General features: G+C 45.9%; 1 long non-coding RNA gene across 1 annotated transcript in view; it reads right to left on the bottom strand.

The window, feature by feature from the left end:
- Nucleotides 1–14712: 14712 nt before the first annotated feature.
- The window catches only part of LOC146809728 (uncharacterized), a 49877-nt gene continuing 37858 nt past the window's right edge, over nucleotides 14713–26731 (bottom strand). The window contains exon 3 of the long non-coding RNA XR_014966480.1: nucleotides 14713–15993. This is a non-coding gene — a long non-coding RNA (uncharacterized LOC146809728). The remainder of the gene's footprint in view (nucleotides 15994–26731) is intronic.

The following is a 26731-nucleotide window of genomic DNA, read 5'->3' as shown; positions in this document are numbered from 1 at the left end:
CAAATTCCTGTGGAGGGCCTACATGTCTCCAGCGAGACTTCACTCTATTGATCATTCCAGACCGCACACATACCCTAAATGCAGGTCACTGCACGCTGACTTTGCCCACATGACCTGGAATTGTACGAAAGTTGCTGCATATTGGAGGGGGGTATATGTTGCATTGAGCAGGATGACTGACTTAGATCTGCAGCCCACACCACAAGTTGCACTTTTGGGATATGTCCGGAACATCCCCAAACAACTCTGTTGCCACACCTTAATAGCCTTATTATTAGCGAAAAGGTAAATAGCTGTGGTCTGGGGGAGAAAGCGAATCCCCACTGTTAAGGCATGGTTAAATTGCCTGATTTACTGCAACACTAACAGCGACTTGTTTTCCTCTACATTACCGGCAACCTCCAGACCCAGGGACATATGGGGGCACCTAAAAACCTATTTGCTAGAACTTGGCCAGCCCTACTCACCACAAAATCTATCTGGGATAGTCCCCACTGGGGTGGGTTGAGGTTTCACGTGTCATATTACAGTGCGTCTGCTCAGCTATTCACCTGTAGGTGAAATGTATATTGCATTGAAACAGAGGACTCGCTGGTTATGGAGTTGACGTTCAATTTTGGCTGTGGTAAAGTGTCAATCTTATGCTCAGTTCATTTTCTTTTTTTTTCTTCAAAGTGTCGCAATGAGAATATGTATCTGTTGATTGTTATTGTTTGAAATGGTAAATAAAGTAAAAAAAAAAAGTCTTGCCTCAACCCATCCAAGAAGCGGCCCATCCCCTGCACCACAGGTACAGCATGAAGCGCTGAACACGAGATTGGGTCATTGCTGCATACGTGGGTTGCATGACACAGTTCAGTTTTCCGTCTTTTCGTGACTATTCAAATTATATCGTCTGACGTTTGCAACGTGACATCTGGTAAGTGCAGGGAGTCCAGATCTTCAGATCGCATGGGAGTAGAGTCATTTTCACTCCAATACGGTGGACCCCGCCTCCTGGTTCGAACCCTGTGCCGTGGGCCGAATCACTGCAGCCACGTGGAGTGCCTCCTGCCTCTCCGTTAAACTTTGCTCCAGGTCAGGAGCTGCCGATGGCAGAGCAGGCCGGCCGAGACCCCTGCGTCAACCTCTTCTGTCTCGCCAGGTTGTCGTTGGCTCAGCAGATGGCTTGCGTCTCGTCACTAGGCCGGTTTCATCCAACCAGTCCCAGACATCTGATGGTGTATCAAAGAAGTGAGTGCCGCCTTTCGCAGCCACCTGCAGTCAGGCTGAGAACAGCAGGGAGTAACGAATATCTAATTCTCGGAGCTGGCATTTCACTGCACCGAAAGGCCTCTGCACCTGTGCTGTATAATCAGGAAACAGCATGATCTGAGCATTTTAGATTCTAATGTTGTTTAGCTTGCGTGTTTCCTTCAGGACGGTATCTCGGTCTCTGTAGTTCAACATTTTGAATAGGAGTGGCCGTGGCCTGGCCCCAAGCGGTGGTCTGCGGGGCGTACCCTGTGGGCACGCACCATCACAAACTGGAACGACAGCGCACCATCTGGCAGGAATTCCCTCAGCCAGCGCTTAACATAGGCCACTGGGTCTTGTCCCACCTCACCTTCCGGAAGGCCAACCACTCTGACATTATTGCGGCACAAGCGCCCCTCCGCGTCCTCTAGCCTGTCCAGCAAGATATTCACTCGGTTTTTGGAGGTCCTGTAGTGCCAACGCATGACTGTGGGCAGTTGGCTGTAAATTTGTTAGAGCAAGTTCATTAGCGTGGACTTTGTCACCTAGCTTACGATGGTCAGCCCTCAAAAGCGTAAAGTCAGATGTGACTTTGTCTATTTTTGATTCCAGGGATGTGCGTGTTTGGTCCAGCGTGGCTCCTATTTTCTCAACTGTAGGTAGGATAGAGTCCAGTTTAGTGGATAATCCCCAATGCGGAGGGTCACGGATTTTGTTATCCTCTACATGTGAAGCCTTGCTCGCATCCGAGTGCATGGCTGTCTGCGAGGCATTTGATTGTAAACGGCCTTTGGTCAGGTTTGCGCCGGAGGCATATGTTGTTTACAACCGGCACGGTGCTGGCTGTTTAAGACTATATTATCCCTGGCCAAAATCTATATGGAATCGTATCCGGCAGCTACCAGCAGTTCCTCCCTTTGTCAGCAGAGGTGGATGGCCACTTAGGTGTCTGCTAAGTGGTGACAGGTGATTTTATCTGGGCTTGTGTTCCCTGCAGAACATCCTCCAGCAAGCCAGCAGCCACAGTGAGGAACTGGTGGGGTCTTACCTATCTGAGTGTCGCCTGCTCTGTGGCCTGGGTGCAACGAAGACCGTTTCCCAATTCGTCCTGTGTGGTATTTGTTCAGAGTAGGATCGCACTAACTCTCTTCTGTTTTAATTAGCATAAAGCATGATGGGCTATGGGTACATGTGTCCGCTTACATGCATGGAGTTCCCCATTGTTCTGCAGCGTCTGTGGGGGGGGGGGGGTCCCTGTGTATTTCTGGTGCCTCTCTGTTGTGGGCACTCCACTGTTGAGAGGCCTAGCCCTGATCAGACCTCAGGTCTCATCCGATTTTATTGGGCCCAAATTGTTCACTGCAAGTTGCAGTGTGGATCATTGTGCGCCGGACTGTACCTCTCAATACATCCCACAGTCCCCCGCATCCAGTGGGCTGCCAAGCAATATACTGGGGGATTCTCCAGTCCCACAGTAGGAAGAAAAAGGCCTTGCGGGGTCCCACCAATCCCACACCACCTTTGCACCACAGTATTGGGGGGGCCTAGGCCGGATCCGGCCCCCGTGCCGGACCCAATCCCTCAAGTCACTGTAATCTGCCAAGCAAACGGGGCTCACCTTAGCGTGCACATCGTGTTCTGAAGGTCAGTGCGTGGCTGTCTCCTCTTCCCTAGGCTGACACAGCCAGCAGCAGACCGTGAACACAGGCGCCCGGCATCACTCACTCCAGTGCTAAGACGCGGTTGGCAGCCTGGGCTCCACTGTTGCCTCAGCGCTCCGTGCTATCTGCATGGGCAGGGACGTTCTCTCTGTTTTGTGCCTGTGATATGACCTCAGCAGACCGCTCTACTTACTCTGGAGTCAGCGCAGAGGGTCTGACTTGCTCGTCTTCATCCAGTCAGGGTCCAGCACAGGTGAGGTCGCTATGTCTCAGCTGCGGCTCTCCTCCGGGGCCACGAGCGCCGTTGCGGACAGTGCACCCCCTCCTCACCGCTGCCTCAGCAGGACCGCCAGTTTCCGCGCCTCCCTCACAGGAGGCGTGTAGGTTGTCTTCCGGTTTGGCAGCGTCTCTTCACTGTAGCCGCAGGCCCTGGCGAACCACACAGGCAGAGACCGCTCACTCTGCCCTGCTGCAAATCACCGATTCACAACTTCTGCACTCTTCAGGTTCCAGAGCCCTGAGCACCGGAAAGGATCTCACAACTATCGGCAGCAGGATTATTTGTAGTTACGTGGGGTTAATCACGATAAAACGGGGGGATAGACACAGAGTCTTATGAGTTTGCGTCCACCATCTTGGGTGGCTAGCCAAGCCACGCTGGTTTCTCTTGTCTGATGGCCCTTGATGTTCTTGGGACTCTGCCAACGTGGTCAATTGGTGCTGCTCAATTGCTGCTTTACCACTTGCCACTATTCATTTTGTCTTAGGGCTTGCCAAAGCATGTTTCCAGCTTACTTTCTCCCATCATTCGGAGTTCTTGGGTCATGGCCGTTCTAATTAGCCACCTTCATGGTGACCTGTATTTTTATTGCATTTTATGAACACAAAAAAAATAAAAAAGTAAAATAAAGGAATTACAATCATTCAATAAACTAAAAGACACATCATATAACATCAGTTTGGGTCACTGAAATCAATGTAAACATAGCGTCAACAATATCGGTTTAGAGCATGTCGTCATCAAGTGGCAGGGAAGTTAGGGAGCACGCAACTCCACAATCGTAGAAACAGTACATCAGCAGTAGGTTAATCAGGCGAGGAAAGTTCCATGTCTACAACCACTAAGGGATTGGTTGTTATAACAGGAGAATACCCTACAAAAAGAAATGCTTCTGCTATACCAGATATAATAATACAGGGAGTTCACTCAGTCTCTATTAAGTCCTCAGGGGTATCGTCTGTAGCCTGATGAGCAATCTGATATTAAACGTACATGCCCCAAAAACTCTTCGGGCGGTTGCAGGGAGGGAGCAATTAGTTATACAAATCAGATTGGGTGTTACAATAAACCATATCATGTTCCCACTCCAGCACTGTGGGCACAGGGCCCCTCATCCAGCGCATCGCTAGCCGACGCTTGGCAAGGAGGAGACCCATTGCCACCAATTTGCGGGCAGCCTTCTTAAGAGGCTTATTGTATCCTAGGAGCGCCAGTAGGGGATCCGGTGCAAGGAATAACCCAAGAATGTCATTCAGCTTTTGAAAAATTGTTTCCCAGTAGTGTAGCACTTGTGGACACTGCCATGCTTGATGAAAAAACCCAGCCTGTGGAGCCCGACACCTCTCACAATTATCAGTGTCCCTCAGTCCGTACCCAAAGAGTCGTAAGGGGGAATAATAAACTCTATTTAAAATTTTTAAATCGACTAGGCGGTGACGGCCGTTGATAGATATCTTACGGGTAACCTCACAATAATAAAACCAGATGTCATCTGTGATAGGAACACCTATATCTGATTGCCAGGCTTGTCGAACCTTGCTAAGGGAGGACGCCTTCGCATCCTGGGCTAAGGTATATAACTTGGAGACGAGCCTACAAGGGGACTGTGCGCTTAGTAGGACCGTCAAAGGGGGAATGACCAGGGGCTCCTGTAAATCGTCCCCCAATATCGCTCGCATAGCGTGTCTGGTTCTGAAGAAGTGAAATTTGGTGAGGGCTGAGTGCATGCCATCTGCGCCCGCTATCTCTTCCCACATGCTCAATCGCCCGTGCCGAAAAAAGGTCCCCATGTTTTGGATACGTAATTTGTTGAGTGAATCAAGGGCCCCCCTCACTGAGCTAAGCGCAAACCAATGGCACCATTTCAACCAGCATTCGTGGCGAATAGAATTGCGCCCCGTCGTATAGTTTTAGTAACGCATTCCACGCGTGAACAACGGAGTTAATCGAATCCAGTATACCACGTCTGTGTGAGAAGGTGCGGCAAAGAGTAAGGGGCAGCAACAACCCTTTCGGTATGGAAATGTGGCAAATCCAAGGGCCCATGTACCCAGCTATAGGCATGAGAGGCCTGCGCGGCTCTGTAATACAGTTCGAAATTCGGGGCATTAAGCCCACCAGCGGCGTATGGGAGCATGAGAGTGTCAAAAGCAACTCGTGGGGATTTTCCAGCCCACGCTAATTTAATCATCAGGGACCGAAGTGCACGAAACAGTTGTTGAGGGACGACTATAGGGATATTAAGGAATAGAAAGAGTAGGCGAGGAAGAACAACCATTTTCATCAAAGAAACTCTGCCGGCCAAGGAAAGCGGGAGTCGTATCCATCTATCTACATTACCCCCTATCTTATCCATTAGAATGCTATAATTAGCTTTAATTACAACATCAGCATCAGGGTGCACCTGGATGCCAAGCTAGCGAACCGGCTCAGTGGCCCACTGTAATGGGAAATCCATCGGAAACTGCCCCGTGGAAGGCATCTACGGGAACAATATAGATTTATCCCAATACATTTTTAGGCCAGAGAGACCACCAAAGCGTAGCACCTCACGTATCACAGGGGGTAGGTGCGTCTCAGGGTCTCTGACATATAATAGTGTATCGTCAGCGTACGCGGAAACAATGAGATTGTAATGAGGAAAGCGAAGACCTCTGTGACTGCGATATTCCCGTAGTGCCCGCAACAGAGGCTCTACAGCAACCGCATATAACAGCGGGGACAGCGGACACCCTTGCCTTGTGCACCACCAGATTGGAAACGGGGCAGAGACCACCTCACCCAAGCGAACCCGGGCCACTGGGGAATTATAGAACACCGAAACCAATTTCAGAAACACTATGCCGACTCCTATTCGACGCAACACAGCATAAATAAATTTCTATTCGATGGAATCGAACGGCTTCTCGGCGTCTAGAAAAACCGCAGCAGCCTTGACCGACGGACATGTTGCAATGCTCCAAATACTGTACAGAGATTATGTGAGAGCGTGCGATTCGGGATGAACCCAGCCTGTTCAGGACCAATAATCTGGGGGAGAAGTGACGAGAGACGATTGGCTACAAATTTCGCGAACAATTTAGTGTCCATGTTAATTAGTGAGAGCGGACAATAGGAGGGGCATCTACGGGGGTCTATATTGGGTTTTAATAGTGTGATGATCAACGTCTCTGCACAGATGGGGGCATAATGCATTTTGCAGCCATCTCATGAAATAGAGATATTAGATGCGGAATTAGGAGATCACTATAGGCCTTGTAAAAGGTAACCGTAAGGCCATCCAGCCCGGGGGCACTGCCCTCACGCATCGAACCCAGAGCAAGGAGAACCTCTGCCACTTCAATAGGACGCATCAAAAACTCTCTCTGCCAGTTCTGTAGCCAGGGAAGCTGTATATAGTCCAGGTAGTTAGTGATATCGTCATCGCTCGGGGTGAGTTTAGTGCCATACAACAACTGATAATAAGAACGGAACTGGGCATTAATGTCAGTAGTAGTGTCATGCGTGACCCATCGTCACCCTCCAACTCGACGATACCACCTGCGTCCAGGCGGCGGCGGGCCATCACTGCCAATACTGACCCAGGTCGGTCAGTCTCACCCTAGGTTCTGGTGGAAGCTTATTTACCCATATGTTTGACCTCGCTATCAGCAGTCTCGTGGAAGTCGGCTAGTGTGACCTTCAGTGTTTTGCGCAACTCAGGGTCATTGGTGTATTGTAGTCGTGTCTCTAGATCTAACAGTCGAGTCTCGAGCAGGGCAAGACAGTCGCGGATAGCGCGGAGCACGCCCGCATGTTTACTAATGACTATCCCTCTAATGAAGACTTTAAACGCCTCCCACACTGTGGAGAAGGAATCAACCGACCCCACGTTGGTCTCATAATATTCAGAGATCGCATCATGCAGCTCCGAACGAAAGACAGAGTCCAATAATGAATAGGACGGGAACCGCCACAAAAACGGGGGAGGAGAATGGGAAGGAACAGCCACAGTGACCGTGATAGGGGAGTGGTCGGAGAAGGAGCGTGCCAGGACTGAGCAGTCCAGTACCTTGGGTAGTAGTGAGTGGGATAGAAACCAGTAGTCTATGCGCGTGTGAATGTCATGCTGCGCTGAATAATGTGTGTACCCACCTCGGGCATCGGAGCGAGAGCGCCAGACGTCTGCTAGCTGTAAGGCGATGTCCTGCACCGCCCTCGCTGAGGCCAAGAGAGGCCGATTAGGGCCCCTAGAGCGATCGAGAGTCGTGTCCATTATACAGTTAAAATCTCCGCCCTAGAATATTGGTAGAGCACAGCGATCTTTTAATAGAGCAAAGAGAGAATGGTAAAATCCCGGGTCATCCTAATTCGGACCATAGGAGTTAACCACCAAAAATTCCCAATGTGCATTATAGCATCGGGACATAACAAATCTACCTGCTGGGTCCGTTTGTAATGGTTCTAATTTGAACCCAGCCTTTGGGTTTAGCCAAGTCAATACACTCCTAGCGTGAGAAGAGAAACAGGCAGCAAGGGAGACCCCTGTCAACTGTCTACCAGCGAGGAGCGCAGAGCCCGGGGGCAGGTGCATCTCCTGAAGGAGTGCTACATCAACTTCCTTTCACTTCAGATAGGCAACATCTTACCTCACCTTACGGTTGTCATTTAAGCCTCGGACATTCCATGTAATAAGAGTCACACTTTTGGGCGATATGGGCCCAGTACGAAGCTCACTCATTGCAACTATTGCTGCATGCAATGTGATACATGCCCGCCACCCCACCACACTCTGCTTCATCCATAGAGATGTCATTCGTGCTTGTGACCCATAAACTAACGTAAAAGATAAAACAATTCAACTCCTTGGAACAGACCTCTCCCCTCCCACACCCAGCACTCCCCAACTGTGCCGTGGCAAACCGCCCCCCCAAAATCCTTAAGGAACACGAGGACAGCGATGCGGTCCCATCTAAAAAAACACACAAAAAAAACCAAAAACAAGAAGTAAGATAGCAGTTAACGCAGTGGGGCAGATGTTACCCAGCAATACAAACTGTACCACCCCCCTGCCATAGCACCGCTTTCAAATGATAGAAAAACTCCCTGTCTGCCAGACTATATGTCGACAGCACATATCGAAGACAGCTGTGCCATGTGGACCCCAACGGCATACCAGAATACACCACTGAAAAATATGATATCGAACTGCGGACCCACAATTCAGGAGCCGGACCGATGACAGGGAACAAAGGAGATTAAAGCAAACTGGTATAAAAGGGGGTGGTGATGGACGGAGCATCAGAACCAATCAAACACTCACACCCAGTCAACAGATCAGGGTTTGATCCATCACCGTTCTTTAGCCCACTCTGCCACCCCAGTTCAGACATGGCCATATGCAAATCAGTCTGACCCTGTGCCTCATGGGAACAGTCCAGCCCGAACTGCCAAGCCATGCCTTCCCTGGACCAGAAACAAGCTTCCTAGGACCGGTTTCTGGCATTTCAGCCGTCTTCAGCCAGGCTTGCTTGAATCCAGTGGCAAAGTGAGCAAGGGACTCACGTCTGAGCATACCCTGCCAACTTATGGCGAACAAAGCGGTATAAAAGGGGGGGATTAAAGCAAACTGACCTACAGTTAGCAAATAACATCTGTGATAACGAGAAATACTGGCTATATCGCAAAAAACAAAGGAAGGTGCATTCAGAACATTACATCTATGCAGTGCTATTACAAAAGAACAAGGAAAGCATTTTCACATTTATAGAATGACAACGGTACTTCAGTCATTGTCGCCGAGATTGCTTGAGGGCTCCTGCGGTATGGGAGAGTCAGTCCGGTCCTTCGTGTGCTTACTAGCTTCCTCCCAGTCACGGAGTGCCTTCTGTAGTGACTGCGTATCAGAATAAACCCTGGGCTTGCCATCAAATAGGACCTTAAGACGTGCGGGATTTGGTGACCTGTATTTAGCTACACTATGTTACAGACCTCAGTGAGCAATTTTGAGCCCTACTGCCTTCCCTCCCAGTCAAAGGAAATGCAAAATAGGTGTCCACATCTATATTTAATCCGCTAGAAAGTCCAAAAGCATGTCACAGGGTGGAAGGCTTTTTTTTTTTTTGTAATATGACAGTAGATACAGCCTAGAACGTCTGCAGGTCAATTTCCCTAGGTTCAATTCAGACCTCCGTTTGAGCTGCTACCATCAACCATTTAGTATGTTCACAAAATCCATGGGCACTCCACCTCCCACAATCCTAGGTCATTTTTTAGAGTGGTTCACTATTTACATCTTGACTCACAAGCAATAGCAGTTTTTCTTGACGTAACTAAAGCGTTTGACACGCTTGAGTGGTCCTATTTATTTGCGGTTCTGGAGAGGATGGGGTTCAGTCCTCTGTTTCTCAGCCTGGTGAGATTACTATACACTAGGCCCTCTGCAAGGGTGAATGGTATGCTGTCGGAACCGTTCGACATAACACGCGGTACGAGGCAGGGGTGCCCGTTGTCCCCTCTGCTCTTTGCAATTGCAATGGAACCATTGGCAGCACGCATAAGGCAGCATTATACAGATCGGGGCTGGGCTTTAGCACCAGGGCCTTCCTCATCTCATTATATGCAGATGATGTGATGTTATATATAAAGTACCCGATGACAAACATGGCTCCAATTCTTCGGGAATTCATTAAATTCGGAGTCCTATCGGTTGTCTCTATAAATTGGGCTAAATCTACCATATTCCCTCTGACGGAAGCTACTACCCCCTTCCAAACTGAATTCCCACTTACATGGGCAGATGGACCGGTAAAATATCTGGGTGTATGGCTAAGTAGAAACATGCAGGACATTTGGGATATGAACTACGGACGCACAGTTTCGTGGCTGGAAGAAAAGGTTTTGGCATGGGCCAGGCTCCCTCTGTCACAGGCCGGGAGAATTGCAGTAGAAAAGATGGTAGTTTTGCTGAAGCTGTTGTACCTATTTGTAAATATCCCGATCCCCCTGACTCAAGCTCAATTTCTGCATTACTGGGTTCACCCAACCCTTTTCCAACCACACACATCCGTAGACCTGGATGTGGCGAAGACGGTCCTCCTTCAGGTAGCGTTATATCAGGCCTACAAAAGACCCCGGGATGGCATAGACACAGTGGAAACCATGAGGTGGGCGAGGGACAAACTGAGGGAAAGAGCAAAATTGAAGATCCTTTATGCCCCATCAATCCCCCTGGCATTTAACCTCATGCTACCCACAATGTGCGAGGGCGCAAGCAGAACACTGGCACAGAAGATGGGTTTGGTAACGTTTGCAGATTTGTACTCGGAGGAATCATTTAGGCCCCCCCTATACCTACGGAGGAGCGGGCTGTATCATTCGCAGAGTTATTCTTATATTATAAACTAAGGGATACCTGCAGGTCCCAACACGATACATTCCCCAGCCCGCCACCTACTCTACTGGCCCTAGAAAATATATTAAAGTCTAACTCTCTGCGTAGATTAATTACACGTATTTACAATAACATGCAAAACACTGCCCCAATAGTGCAACCTAAGGCCATACGAATGTGGAATTACACACCCCACTGACAGAAGAACAATGGTCCTACTGCTGTGCCCAACTTAAGGCCCTATCACCTAATTATAAATTTCTAGAAATTACACTACCCCCTTTGACTGAGATCTGGTTATACACAATTGACGTGACAGCTTTGTGTACGTCTATACCTCGCTCTGAGGGAATTGAAGCGGTAGACTGGGCCCTTTTGCGTCAAGATGACATACAAGCTAGCAAAGAGCTTTTACTGGAGCTTCTTCAATTCTCACTGTTCCACAGTTATTTCAGATGGAAGGACAAATATTTTCTCCAGACGAATGGAACCTCCATGGGTTTTTCATGTTCTCCCAGCTACGAGAACATTTTCATGATGCAATTTGAATTGACCCATATTTTATCTGATCCAGGCTGGACCGATCATCCGATTCTCTATAGGAAATATATAGATGACATTTTAATTGTGTGGCAGGGTACCAAGAATGAGTTGATGGAGAACTTGAGGTTACTAAACACCAGGCACCCCAGGATCAGGTTCACTTACACTATGGACCAACGTCGCATTTCCTATTTGGATATGAATATCGAAGTGGAAGGCATGAACATCACGACCTCCATGTTCAAGAAACCCACTGACTGCAAGAATTCATTATTATTCTCCAGTTTCTACCCACAATCACTTATACGACATTTTCCCTATTCACAATTTCTTTGCGTCAAACGCATCACTTCTGAAACGTCCAAGATGGCTGCTTCTATGCATGAAACTAGAAATATTTTCTTAACTTGAGAATACCCACCAGAGATCATTGATGAGGCTGAAAAACGCGCGCAAAGTTTAAAGAAAGTCATTGTTACATAAACAAATCAAGCAACCACTCAACAATGGAGTTTTTGTATCCACCTTTTCTACTTCTTCTTTTGCGATCAAGCAAGTGATTCTCAAACGCTGGGAACTTCTACAGTCTGAGCCAGATTTTTGAGGTATATTTGTTAACCCTCCCATCTTTGCATACAAGCGGTCCCAGAACTTAAGGCAACTTCTTAACTTACCTGCACCTGAAACCAATACAACACACAAGGGCATGTGCAAATGCTTCAACTGTTCACACTGCAACAATGTGCTTAGTGGGGACTATATATCCCATCCTTGGTCCGGTAGTAAAATCAAATTGAATTTCACTGCTGATTGCAACTGTTGTTTTGTGATCTACATGATACGATGTCCATGTAGGTTATATTATGTGGGAAAAACTGAGAGATCCTTGCGCACACACATCATTGAACATAAAAGCTGCATAAGTACCAAAACTACCACTTCACCATTAGCTGTCCATTGGAATGAACACCACCACACAATAGCTCAGCTTCGTTTCTCTATACTTGAAACAGTGACAATACACGCCGACAATGATATGTCAAAGCATTTGTCTCAACGCGAGACCTACTGGATACGTTGTTTGGACACTTTGACGCCCAAGGGGCTTACTTACACACTTGAATTTTCCTGTTTTCTCTGACCATCTTCCTGTTGATGTAACCACACTCTCCCTCAGATCTTGCATTTTTTCACTTTGGTTGTTGCACACATCATTGACATGTCCTACAAGGATAACAATGTACTACATGCGATGTGGTAAATGCACATTTTTTGTATGCTTTTTTTAATGTATGCTCGAAGGTATATGTACTTGGTTAGTAATTAGACAGAAAGGTTTGTGTACTCTAATGTTACGTTATACCACCTGTGTTCATCTAGCAATCATGTAGCATGCAGTCATCTACGGACCATGATTAACCAGGAAGATAACCAATAATGTATTTGATGCGATGCAGCATTATCATGGCATAGGATCTGTGTTAGCCAATAGCCTACATGCAATATGTAGCTGTTACATTTATGATGTAGTCAATTAAGTTGATGCTGTTTGTGAATGAACCGGTTTTCTTTTGTGTCAAATAATATGGTGACATTTTGCAATTTATTATGCTGGCATTTTAGTAATTTTGGCAACTAAACACGTTACCTAATGTTGTTATTCAGCATTTACCTTCATTGTATATGCACTGTTAAAATACGTGTCAGTCGAACAGCATCCGTCATGATACTTTTGAATACCCTGGGTGTGCTATTCTTAAAAATAGATATTGTGTAATAACAGTTACATTGGCTGGGATTTTGAAATGTCTCTACTGACCAAATCATTGTGGGCACGCAATGCGTCTGTATTTCTACTGACTCACTCCTTATCTCCTTACATTGCATACTGGATCTGACCACTTTTTCCCCCCACTGAATCACTTTGTGCATGTAACTGTATTCAGTCACATTGTCTGATGCATTGCACGATAGACACACTGTGCCTTTAAGGCTCATAGAGCACTTAACTTACGAGCTGCGCGCTAACGCGAACAATCACTCTATGCACGTAATGAACACGGACGCGGTTTGGAAAACCGTGGCGCTTTGTTTTCTCGGATTCCTAGTTGAAATAACGGCGCGGTTCATGACCTTACTTCGGCAAGCCACGACACGATTATTTATTTGTTTATCCGAATGTTGTAGACATGTTCTCTGAGCCGGCTTGGGCTCAGTATCGTTGACATGTGGTTATCTTTTTACGTTTAGGCTGTTTGGACCTGGTTATTCTTACATCAGCTTGCCTCATCTGTCGAGAGACACTGGGTCTTGTGGTTTATTTGATGGCGAGTTTTCACCTTTTAGCGTGAAAGGAACACACTTCGTGTATTTGTTCAGGTCGTGTTGCAATATGGCCTGGGACTACTGAACTTCCCCCTCCCCCGCCTTGTGTATAAACCACATCTATTAATGATGGACATGAGAGTGGGGTTTCTTTGGGGGTGGGGGTCGTAGAACCCCCGGCCGTATTTATTAAAACATGAAAACAAATAAAAATTGAATTAAACAATATTTAAACAATTTTACGCAGAAAACGTAGCATGACATTTGATTATAATTCATATGTACAGATATCAGATGGCTAACCGTAACATATTTCTAATACAGAGTATTTCCTATCCGAATGTAACATCTGGATCATAATCATACATGAATTACTTTCTGCGTATCCTATTTGGGCCTACGGTAAGGTCGCTAACCGGTTTCAGATCCTTATCAATTAGCCACGCCCTCCCGTAGGAGTGCGCATGCGCAGAGGGCCCGTTTACCGAGAGGGTACTCCCCCCCCCCCCCCGGTTACCCCCATACGCTCCCTGAACTCCATTGAAAAAGGGAGCTCTTGCACTCTGCGCCATTTAGTGACGTCATCATGCCAGTGCGGGGTGGCCAACCAGCCTAAAGAAAGCGTGACTCCCCCCTTCCACGCACCCATCCAGCCAACCGGATGTACCGCCCCTGGAGTTATAGGAGAGACCCCTTGTCCCTCCCCCTGGGCGACCCCATCCAAGAATGGTGCCGCCCCCTAAGGACCTTAAATTTACTGGTCACCAGTCATGACCTTAACGCTTGACCAAGGAATAGCAATAAATACAACGATCGATTACCTGTAAATCGGAAAATGTCTAAGGAACAAAACCATACTGTCAACTTCATAATACAGGGGATGGTGGGTGGGCAAAACGTTTACAGCCTCCTAGAGGCTGGGTGCGGCAGACCTGGGAGCGTGGGACAAAGAGACCGACTCCCGCGCTCCCCGGCCTTTTAACCTGAATTTCTGGGCAGGCCGGTTCTAACCGGCCTGCCCCCTGCTCCCCCTTGACCCGGAAGCATCTCAACTGCTTCCGGGTCAAGGTGGAGCCCCCTCAAGCCAATCCCCGCTGCGGCGCGTCCACCGCGTCATGATGACGCGGCAGAGCGCGCCGCACCAGGGAGAGTAGGCGAGGGGGTCGGTGCCCCGCAATACTTGCGGCAGGGCCGATGTCGGCCCCGCCTTTTTCTATGGCCTGGGACTACCGAACTTCCCCCTCCCCCGCCTTGTGTATAAACCACATCTATTAATGATGGACATGAGAGTGGGGTTTCTTTAGAGACGGGGGCCGTACAACCCCCGGCCGTATTTATTAAAACATGAAAACAAATAAAAATTGAATTAAACAATATTTACACAATGCTACGATTACAATTCATATGTACAGATATCAGATGGCTAACCTTAACATATTTCTAATACAGAGTATTTCCTATCCGAATCTAACATCTGGATCATAATCATACATCAATTACTTTCTGCGTATCCTATTTGGGCCTATGGCAAGGTCGCTAACCGGTGTCAGATCCTTATCAATTAGCCACGCGAGAGGGTACTTCCCCCCTCCCCCAGGTTACCCCCATACGCTCCATGAACTCCATTAAAAATGGGGGCTCTTGCACTCTGCGCCATTTAGTGATGTCATCATGCCAATGAGGGGTGGCCAACCAGCCTAAAGAAAGCGTGACTCCCCCCTTCCCCGCACCCATCCAGCCAACCGGATGTACCGCCCCTGGAGTTATAGGAGAGACCCCTTGTCCCTCCCCCTGGGTGACCCCATCCAAGAATGGTGCCGCCCCCTAAGGAACTTAAATTTTACTGCTCACCAGTCATGACCTTACCGCCACAGGCCAGCATAGTTGCCCAACTATCTGGCCCCCCTCCTCTTGCCCTGAAAGGTCATGCCCAACCCTTACACTCCCTAGCCAAGCTATGATATTTTCTAACATAATTTCATTACCTAACCTAGTCAGGTGGACCCAGTCTTTTAAGCAGCATGATTCCCCCCTGACACACCCATGTGCAATGTTTTGTAACTGAGGGGACCTGAACAATTTCCCAATTTTATTGTTGATCCTCCTTACCGAGTGATTCAACGCTTTCACAGAATTTCCCCCCCTCCATTTGGATCTGGGTATCATCTGCGACCAAACTATGGTGCAGCCCTGGCACGCCTTAGCTAACCAGCCTACATTGGAAATTATGTCCTCCATGAAGACCCTTTTCCCCAGTTTCACCAGGTCATTCCCACCTAAATGCAAGATAACTATTGTGGCCGGAGGGCTGTGTCTATTCAAAAGATCTGTCACATAACCCCTAAACTGATTGAGGCAGAGACCCCCTTTACCATGGAAAGAAACTTTGAAACCATCCTGCTCAGCTCTTTGTCTGTAATTACCTGAAAGGAAAACAGATTTCATACGCCGTATATAAGAATGACCAATGACCCACACATCCTGTGCTCTTTTGTCCCGTGGTTGTGGCCGCCGTTGTGAAGAATCTTGCTGTTGTGCCAATGGCAGTTTCCCCCCTGCGTGACAGGTTTGAGAAACTGAAAGCAAACAAACAAAACAGGACAGGCATTAGTCCACCACTGTATGGTACCCTCACAACATGTGCAGCCGCACATAGCGCTTGTAACTATTAGAAGCCCATCGTCCAATCTTCTTTACACTATTGCTATGCAACCCCCTAGCTGTTGCCTCAATGGCAGCCCCTATTCTGAATGAATGAGTCCAAAAGTCCTTTGGATTCAAACCTGTCCTGCCGCTCGCCATGGCCAATACCCTTTTAAACTGGAACATGGTAAGTGGGGAAATGTCCGCATGCAGTAACAATGTCCCACCTACCGCACTATTCCTTTGTCGGAGGTAAGCTTCTAGGTGCATCACTGGGCAGCATGGATTGCTTTGTGCCCGGTGAAGTACCACCCCTTCGCCCCGGGCTTCCTGATCGGTTTTAGATTTTTTAATGGTTATTAGCAAAGCGTCTCCCTGTATCTTCACATGCTCCAGCAGGAGCCCACCTTGTACATCCTGCTTGTTGCGGGCCATCAGTTCCCCCACCCTAAATGCCCCATAAAAAGCTAGTGCAAAGGCAGCTCTGAATAGTAATGTCTTCCCTATTGAACTGCACATGGCACCCAAGGTTGTTAACAGTGCAGTCAGCCGCTCCGAACCAATTGGCTGCCTGGTATCAGGAGCAGCCCCCTGGAGGCGCCGCCACCCCTTCAATGCCTTTCTTACAATGAAACTATTTGTGGGGTCTTTTGTGTCCCTGATCTGTGCAAAGAAAGAAACCGCTGCTAGATGTCGCCTGGCTGTCGCCGCGGAGCGCCCCTCCTTATTCAAAGTGTCTAAATACAAGAGGAATGCCCCAGACTTATGCCAGCTATCCGCCCACTCACGCCCCAAAAACGTGCAGTAAGACCAAAACGCCCCTTCATACGCTTTCCTGGTCCTGGGTGCTAGGCTAGCTGCCACGAGGTTCTGTAGCTGGGGGCACCAATCTGCCAGAGTACTTCCGGGAAGTGTGTTGGTGTTGCCTCTGCAGATGCTAAGTGTTCCCTGAAAACCTGCATCTTGAAGCGAGAGAGTGCGTCAGCAGCATTATTCAGCACCCCCGGTACATGTTTAGCTTTAAACTGTATGTTCAGTTTCATACACAAGGTAATGTCCAGGTAATGTTTGTTACTGAGGAGGCGTGTCGACTATTGCTTCAAGGTAATTTTGGTTACTGAGGAGGCGTGTTGACTATGCCCTGCATGATATTTGAGATTAGATGCACGCGGGGTGTCACACAGTATTTCTGAGTACTTCTTATTTATTAGTTTCCGTTTCTTCAAGCACAGAACACCAGTGCACGCAGGAATGTTCTTGTAGTTCACATTGTTCATCCAGAATTTTTCACGTTTGGGTGCACTAAGTGATAGACTTTACTCCTGCGTATTTCCTTTCTTCATGATTGTCCTTACTTTTGATGAGCAGTATTTACCTTTATTTGTTATTGCGAGTCCATGGAGTTTCTTCTCATCATCTGGTTACAATTGATTATACTTCTTCTGCCACTGAACTTGTGCTCTCTCTATGTTTGTACTGTTTTTGTATTTTCTATGTAAAAACCAAGAGACTATGTTTATTTATTTGTAGATTCCCCTTAAGAAAGGCAGTTGTTCATGCCTGAAATGCATTGGGATTTTTTAATAATCTGCGAAAAGCATGCAACCGTTACTTTTCATCATTGACTGAAGTTCTCTTCGGGTTACTTAAAAAGGCTGCTCAATAAAAGAAGAATTGTTTGAGCTACCATCACTACTTTTTGTATTTTCTTGTTCTTTACCTTGGATACTTTTTTAGTTTATGATTATTCTTATTGTCCCTGTACTTACCTGTGATATTTGATGACTCAAAGTAATATGTGATATACTCTGTTGATCTCGGGGGCATCAGACCCAAGTACCGATCCACGTTACTGTATTGCTCTCAGTGCTCAGCACTCGTGGTGATCTGCCTTCTCGTGGGGTTTAGTTTGCAATTTCTGCCTCTAGGGGAATCTGTGTGGCTCTATGAATTCATGCCACCTGGGTTTGGGAGAGGTGGGAGGGTGAACCGGGAATCAGGAACTGTGTTTTCCATGTGGACAGAGCAGAGAAATAGAATAGTCTGAAGTCACAGTTTGGCGCTATCGCCTAGGTAATCTTCATGGTAGTCACAACACTCCTAGTGCCTGCATGCGGGGACAGAGACAGTGTTCTCCTCAAGAATAGATGAGGCAATATGTCGCTAAAGACGAGATTCAAAACAGCATTTCAAAGTACAAATGAAAATGGACTCAAAAATTGAGCTCTGGATTAAAGATTTGGAAAACTATGAAGCTTTAATTAAAATGCAAAATAGTTAAGTAAAATATAACAGTGTGTATAATCAGTCAAAGAACATAGAAATATATCGCTATGATGGCTCTTAGAGTTCAAAACAAATGCAGCAATGAGCAAATCTGAAAAATAAGACTAAACCCCAAATATGAAGCAAGTTGAAATCGAAACGGGCAGCAACCCTAGTAGACACCTAAAAAGATCTGGCTCACCCCCAAATGCTAGGGTTTATACAGCCAATTTCACCACAGAAAATGATTAACTGCAATGTCAGCAAAGTTTGAGCAAAAGTATCATTATATTGGCAAATCACATTACAGCACATCAAAACGTCGCATAGCCCCACCATCCTAACACTATCCCACTACATGAATATTGATTCGCCCCTTCAGACATGATCTCATCCAGACGTGGCAGATCAAAATCAGTTAAGTGAAAATTAAGATTGATCAATGGATGCAATACAGTAAGATAGTAGGAAGAAGTTTGGAGAGCAGCCAAGGTTTCCTCGAGAACAACATTTTTTAGAAATAGTGCACATTTTGTTGTGTGCAATGAGAAATAAAAAACACACCATGAGTATTATAAAGTCAGTAGCCGTTTTTACAAAGTTAACACTAGGGCATCAAAAGACTTCTACACCTCATAGCGGTTTCAATTGCACACAAATCATATTATTAAGCACAATTTAAAAAACAAAACTCCAACACCATGTTAAGCTAGGCTTCCACCAATCTAGGTAAATTGTATTTTGAAAAAAAGCACCAGTCTTGGGTCCATTCTTCTGCATCTATCTGCATATAATCAAAGATAATTTTCGGAGCATTAGAAATAGCCACCAATGGTTACATTTTGTAAATATGAATACATGTTTATATATTGGAGCTACTGTTTGTAATACATGTTGAGCTTGCACCTCACTGAATTTCCTTGACACGCTCATGTTAATGGTAAAGGTTTTGCATTAATAAACCATGTATGTAATTTTGAATTTCTTATACATATGTATGTATATCTTCCCTTGGCAGTAGACAATGCTCTTTCCCACAAACATACTACACACTGTAACATGGCAGCCAATTAGTGTGTGCTGCAGAGAGGATGAGTCCACTTGTCCAGTGGACTAAATAATAAAACTTGTTACTTTTTGTCTTCGACCCCAAACAAATAAATCCTGGGCACGAAGTGATACGAATTCTCCACTCCAGTGAACACTGAGTTTGCCTTCTAACTCTTGCCAGTTTACCCAGACAGCTTCCTACTGTTGCGTTTTCAATTTGAAGGGGAACACATACTTTGATAAATGTATGCCAATGGTCTGAACCATCTCCTGTGTGTACTTTGAGATGTTCTGCTCCTTCCTGGAGTGGGCATTTCACAAAAGCACATATGGAGGAGGAAAGCTACACTACCTGGACAACATCCTCTTCGAAGGGCAGCCAGGAACTAGGGAACACAGGGAACTGGTAGGCTTTCCAGATTTTGGCAGAATCCCTTGGCATCCCTTTACTGGAGGGTGAAAGAGCAGGCTCTCTCGGTCCTCTTACTCTTCTTTTTTAGTCATCGAGATTGACTCAATGACTGAGATTGCCTGATGCCCCAAGTCAAGAGCCTGGCTCTAAGAGAAGCAGTAACAGTGATAGTGGGGGATAAGAAGGGAACCATGATAGACATTCAGTGCTTGGTGGGTTAGATAAACATTGCAGGCATATTGATACTACAGAGTGGGGCATTTGTGTGTAGGATCGCCCTTCTGACGGCAGGCTTAACCAATAAACAAGTCCACCATATATGACTTAGAGCTGAGTGAAGGCTTACCTTAGAACGTAGGACATGTTTCTGAGCGAGTTTAATGGCACTCAGATTTGGAGGTAAAAGCAACAAATTAGATCGGTTTACAAATGCATGTGGAACAATCTTCACTTATTCTTTTTTTTTTGTAACTCTTGTTTTACATTTGATTTTTCTGTTCCTAATGACAAATGAGAGTCCACATCTATAGAGCATAAAAGTGTTTCCTACCTCACTCTTAAAGTCCCCGATGTACCCGCCAGGCTTCCCAAATTTTCTCTCCTTTCTTGGGGCACCCTCTACTTTTATAGATCCCTGACTCAGCTTGCCAGAACCAATCAAGGTCATTTTCCCATTCCTCCAACGTGGGGGTGGATGTTGCCCCCCACTTCCTAGCGATGTTCTGCTTGCCACTATTGCCTCCTGTCCCAGCCAGATCTTCAAATGTCTAGGCCAGTCCTCATTCTCCCTCCATGACCAGAAGGAGCCATTTGGGGTCCAGTAGAACCTCCACCCCTACCACTTCTGACATTTCCTTAGCAACCTTAATCCAAAATGCTTGAATGCCCGGGCACTCCCAGAGCAGGTGGTAAAAGGATCCCTCCATCCTCTGTGGCAACACACCTGCCCATTCTAGAGAGTACTGATCTGGGGTAATACACTCTATGCAATATTTTTAGTTGGATGAGTCTGAATCTGGCACGGATTGCCACTGCCCTTGGGCCTTGAAGTACTTCCACCCATTGCTCATCCTCTAATGTACCAACATCTTGTTCCCATGTCTGTCTGTGTGCAGTCGTGGGGTCTTGGGCATTGTTGATTATTTTCTATAAGAAGCATGTTTGGAATGCTTGTAGTCGTGTAAATAGGGCATCACATTGTTTCAGGAAGTGCTTCTCATTTTTTTGTTTCTCCTTTCCTTTTTCTTTGTGTAAATTACTAGTTCAGCGACTTCTATTGTATTGATTGAAGTAAGGTTTAGTAGACAAAATGTATCTTGTAGCATTTTGCCGAATCATGGGAGACCAGCCATGTCCTGGAAACAGTGGCTTCAGACTGTTGAAAACTACTTGGTGGCTGATGATATGGAGGATTATTCTTTAAAGAGGAAATTTGCATTATTATAGAGCTGTTAAGGTGAACAAGGTCAACATTTTTTGGTCATCTTCCAGAAATAATACTAGAGCATATGACTTTGGGAGATGGAATGACTATGTAAAAGCTGTTCCTTAATTAGTGAAACAATCTACTGAAGAGCAAAGTGTGGCTTTAGAGACATGGGTTTTTAACATGTAAACAACTAATGCACGAGGCGCTAATAATAATAAATAATCATCTTTCTTCGGCAGTAATCACAGCCATAAAAGAAACCAAGATTAAAATCAACATCAAATTCTTTGCAACCACATATCAGAAAATATGCAAAATCGTAAATGACCCTATATCCATTAGTTACATCAAGAATTTCAAGATCCTAATGAGGCTCCTAAGAAATTAGTAACAATAGAAAGTGTGCGAACATTAGGCAGAATTTGCAAATACAATAGAGCTACACGAGCGTGCCTAAATCTCAGTTCTTTTAAAAGCAGTTAAAAAAACAATCGCCAGGGATATGGAAAATATTTACAAAGGAATACAAAATTTAGGGTATCCTGTGGAGACCTATTGTCGCAGCCAGAGGGACATCTATCCTCTACGTGTGAGACAAAACCAGCCAGGGATGCCAGTAGGTGATGGAGCAAATTCAATCTAAAACGGGTAATTAAAAATCTATCTTAGGCACTTGTTAAAACAGAGAGAAAGGTCTCTGCCCCAGACAGACTTAACTAAAACATGCCCTCTTACAATAGGTTTACTAAGTTCCTTACCCTCACGGGAAGCCATAACGTATTTGAAGAACAATTCTTTACCCATTTTCTTATCCTGAGACTAAATCATGTCACACAAAAATATCAGCTCTACCTAGGGCCATGAGGGTCTCCTCAACATATCTTAACCATGGGATTTTGAGTGCATGGTCGAGTAAGAAGCATTCCTGAATTACTAATCGGTTAACCCCTGCCTCCTCACTTGACCAAATATTCACCCAGCACAACAGAGGTCTAACCGCCACCAAATATGTTATATACTTACTGTTTAATTCTTCATGTACAAGGGGGTGCCCCTGAGGGACTTTCAAAATCCGTCTTAGATATTTATTTTGTGTGGTCTGTAATTTGTTGACCGTCGTGCACCCCCAAACCTCAATTCCATATAAAGACTTGGAAATACAAAAGGACTGATATAGCTTTAAAATCACCCCGGTGCCCATGTGCCTAGTCTTTGGGAATAATTTGCGATAGCTCCCATTGATTTTTTCGTGTCCAATAGCTTCCCCTCCTGCAAGTGTTTCCAATTTAGTTTCTCATCGAAAAAAATCCTAATTAATAAAAAGCCGGCACCTTCGCTAAGCTATGTGTTCCTACTTTATAGGGGTTATGTCTGGTAGCCTGCTTACCAAATTCCATAATATATGATTCAGTAAAATTCGGTGACAGTTCCATCCCATTCATGAAGGGCACAAACCCGTCTATTAGGAACTGCAGACCCTTTGGTGTAGGTGCTAGCAATACCACAACATCCGTGTACAGCAATCCCTGACTATCCTAGGAGTATCAACCTGTAAAGATATCAAGGATGATTCTAGTCCATTATTATATAACGTAAATAAAAAAGGAGCTAGATATACATCCTTGTCGAACCCCTCTAGAACATTTTAAAAAATTCAGTGATTTTCCCTTACTTGGTATATCTAACAGCAGCAGTAGTATTAATGTGAAGGGTCAGTAAAAAGTTTATAATCCTGCTGCATCGCATGTGTCGGCAGACACTGCGCCCCCAGACGTTCCCGAGTATACAAGGCCCCGAAGGGACTGCTTCTATGGACCCGGCCGTCATTGCTGACTGCTTTGCCTCGTATTTTGCAGATCTATATACTCCTCATGAAGTACTACCCACTGCCCTTGTACAGAAATGTATCGCTGACTTTCCTCCTCGGGCACTGTCGGATACAATGCAAGATGCACTGGACGCTCCCCTGTTGGTAGACGAACTGCTGACCGCGCTGCTCGACATGTGGGAGGGAAAGGCACCAGGTCCGAATGGCTACCCCTGTGAGTTTATCCAAAAATATCACCCGCAATTACTAAAACCCTACCTTGCAACGCTGGAGGCATCTTTAGAGAGTGGCGATCTCCCGCCGGATTGGCGGCATGCGGAGATTGTTGTATTTTTGAAGCCGGGTCATCTACCGGAACAATACTCGTAATAGCGCCTGATTTCATTACTCAATGTGGAAGCTAAGCTTCTGGCTAAGGTGATTGCAAACCACCTAGTCCCGTATATTACGGAGCTGGTCCACCTGGATCAGGCCGGCTTTATGCAGAACCGTGCTATGCGGCACAATTATCAGACGTGCTCATAATGCTATTGCCGTAGTTGACAAGCTTGACTAGTAGAACTATAGAGGGCCTGTTTCGCTTTGCGTGCAAATTAGGTCCTAATTAATGAAAAGCCGGCACCTTCGCTAAGCTATGTGTTCCTACTTTATAGGGGTTATGTCTGGTAGCCTGCTTACCAAATTCCATAATATATGATTCAGTAAAATTCGGTGACAGTTCCATCCCATTCATGAAGGGCACAAACCCGTCTATTAGGAACTGCAGACCCTTTGGTGTAGGTGCTAGCAATACCACAACATCCGTGTACAGCAATCCCTGACTATCCTAGGAGTATCAACCTGTAAAGATATCAAGGATGATTCTAGTCCATTATTATATAACGTAAATAAAAAAGGAGCTAGATATACATCCTTGTCGAACCCCTCTAGAACATTTTAAAAAATTCAGTGATTTTCCCTTACTTGGTATATCTAACAGCAGCAGTAGTATTAATGTGAAGGGTCAGTAAAAAGTTTATAATCCTGCTGCATCGCATGTGTCGGCAGACACTGCGCCCCCAGACGTTCCCGAGTATACAAGGCCCCGAAGGGACTGCTTCTATGGACCCGGCCGTCATTGCTGACTGCTTTGCCTCGTATTTTGCAGATCTATATACTCCTCATGAAGTACTACCCACTGCCCTTGTACAGAAATGTATCGCTGACTTTCCTCCTTGGGCACTGTCGGATACAATGCAAGATGCACTGGACGCTCCCCTGTTGGTAGACGAACTGCTGACCGCGCTGCTCGACATGTGGGAGGGAAAGGCACCAGGTCCGAATGGCTACCCCTGTGAGTTTATCCAAAAATATCACACGCAATTACTAAAACCCTACCTTGCAACGCTGGAGGCATCTTTAGAGAGTGGCGATCTCCCGCCGGATTGGCGGCATGCGGAGATTGTTGTATTTTTGAAGCCGGGTCATCTACCGGAACAATACTCGTAATAGCGCCTGATTTCATTACTCAATGTGGAAGCTAAGCTTCTGGCTAAGGTGATTGCAAACCACCTAGTCCCGTATATTACGGAGCTGGTCCACCTGGATCAGGCCGGCTTTATACAGAACCGTGCTATGCGGCACAATTATCAGACGTGCTCATAATGCTATTGCCGCAGTTGACAAGCTTGACTAGTAGAACTATAGAGGGCCTGTTTCGCTTTGCGTGCAAATTAGGTCATAAGGCAGTGGCAGAAATACTTGTCTTCTATAAATCAAAATGCCGGTCAATTACAACTTATGGGGCGGGAGTTTGGGGAAGTCAAAAAACCAGCCAATTACAAATTTGGGAAAACAGATTTACAAAAAGATTGCTGATGGTTCCCAGTAGCTCTCCCTCCAAATTTTGTCATTCTGAGCTGGGATTGGATTCGCTTGAAGATAAAATTAAATTGGCACCCTTGATTCTATGGGGAAAAGTGTGGTCACCTGAAGAACTATCATTTACTAGAGCAATCATAAGGGATTGTTTAAGTTTAGGAAATGCATCGTTTATTCCTTGGCTTTGCTATGTTAAAAATGCCTTAAGTAAGATTGGCTTAGGAAATTATTTTGAAAATCCTGATGGCATACCAAATAACAATAAAATAATGATTAAAAATGCCTATTATAATGAGTTGGTTTCATCTTGCCTGGTCGATGAGACCCCATCCCATGGTTCGCCAAATATCCAACAATTCTTCTTATCCTTTAGTACCCACATACGTTCCCGCTTCCTTTTGAAGAGGTTCCGTCTCTGCACATTGCATTTTCTTGGGGCTTTTCCCAATCAGGTGAGCTGGTGTGAGAGACTGACTCCCTGTCCTTGTGATAATTTAGCCGAACAAAGCACAATGCACCTTATGCTGTTTTGCACTATATATATATATATATATATATAGATATAAGGGCTAGTTTTATTAGGCCAATCCTGAGGGAAATTGCCCCTTGTTCATATCAAGAAGGTTTTAACTATTTATGTTCTTTGTCCAATACCGTCACATGTTGCACAGTGCTAAATTTTATTAGAACTGTTTTGCGAATCAGGAAAAGATATGAAATGTGATAAGCAAACTGGGAAATAGGGCCTTGTGCAATTTTTATTAACTATTTATTATTACACCCTTGGATTGAGACAAAGAAAATGGTAGCTTATGGAAAACCCTGTGATTAAATTTTATATGTTGTTTTGGACATATTTAGTATGTGTAAAATGTAATATGGATTAACTTTAAGTACGGTAACTATGTACTTTTATGATTCACAAGAATCGAATAAAGTTTTTCAAATGAACGACAAGCTTGGCACCCCTGCCGCGCTTCTCCTGGCAGACATGAACAAGGCATTTGATTCCCTCAGCTCGACGTATCTCTTTGCATTGCTCGATCACCTAAATATCGGGCATGCTTCTCCTGGCAGACATGAACAAGGCATTTGATTTCCTCAGCTCGACGTATCTCTTTGCATTGCTCGATCACCTAAATATCGGCCCCCGGTTACTGAGCCTTATTCGCCTGTTGTACATGAACATAACCGCCTTGGTCCGGGTGGCTGACTCGGTCTCCAGAAGCTTACCTATCGGGTGAGGGACGCACCAGGGATGCCTGCTCTCCCCTTAGCTTTTCGCCCTTGCTATGGAGCCGCTAGCAGCTTGGGTTCGCATAGACGCGCAGATTCGAGTGGACACCGAGCATCTCTGACTGCATAGCGCTCTATGCAGATGATGTATTATTCTTCCTAACAGACCTTGACCGGACCGGGCCGCGCCTCCTTCGCATTATGCAGATCTTTGGCAAAACCTCTGGCCTTTATATGAATCAGTGGTAAATAATTTTTGTGACCGCTGTGGGCGGAGATCGGCTAGGCGACTGGTCGCGTGAGGTGGTGGTGGTGGTGGTGGTCCCGGACAACTTCAGATATCTGGGAGTATATCTCTCAACATCTCAGACGTTAGCATGGACCAAGAATCTTGACCCCCCTATGGACACAGGTGAGCGACCAGAAGCGAGTGTGGTCCCTCATGCCCCTATCTCTCTTTGGTAGGTCTGTTATTTTTAAAATTATTTTTCAACCTCGACTACTTTATCAATTACAGAACCATCCCTAACCAATAAAACCAACATAGTTTTGCCAATTGAATGCTAATCTAGCCCCCTTTCTCTGGGGGGG

The sequence above is a fragment of the Triturus cristatus genome, chromosome 7 (assembly GCF_964204655.1).
Source record: "Triturus cristatus chromosome 7, aTriCri1.1, whole genome shotgun sequence".
Classification (NCBI taxonomy): domain Eukaryota; kingdom Metazoa; phylum Chordata; class Amphibia; order Caudata; family Salamandridae; genus Triturus; species Triturus cristatus.
The sequence above is the reverse complement of the archived record's forward strand: the minus strand, read 5'-3'. Positions and strand labels throughout refer to the sequence as shown.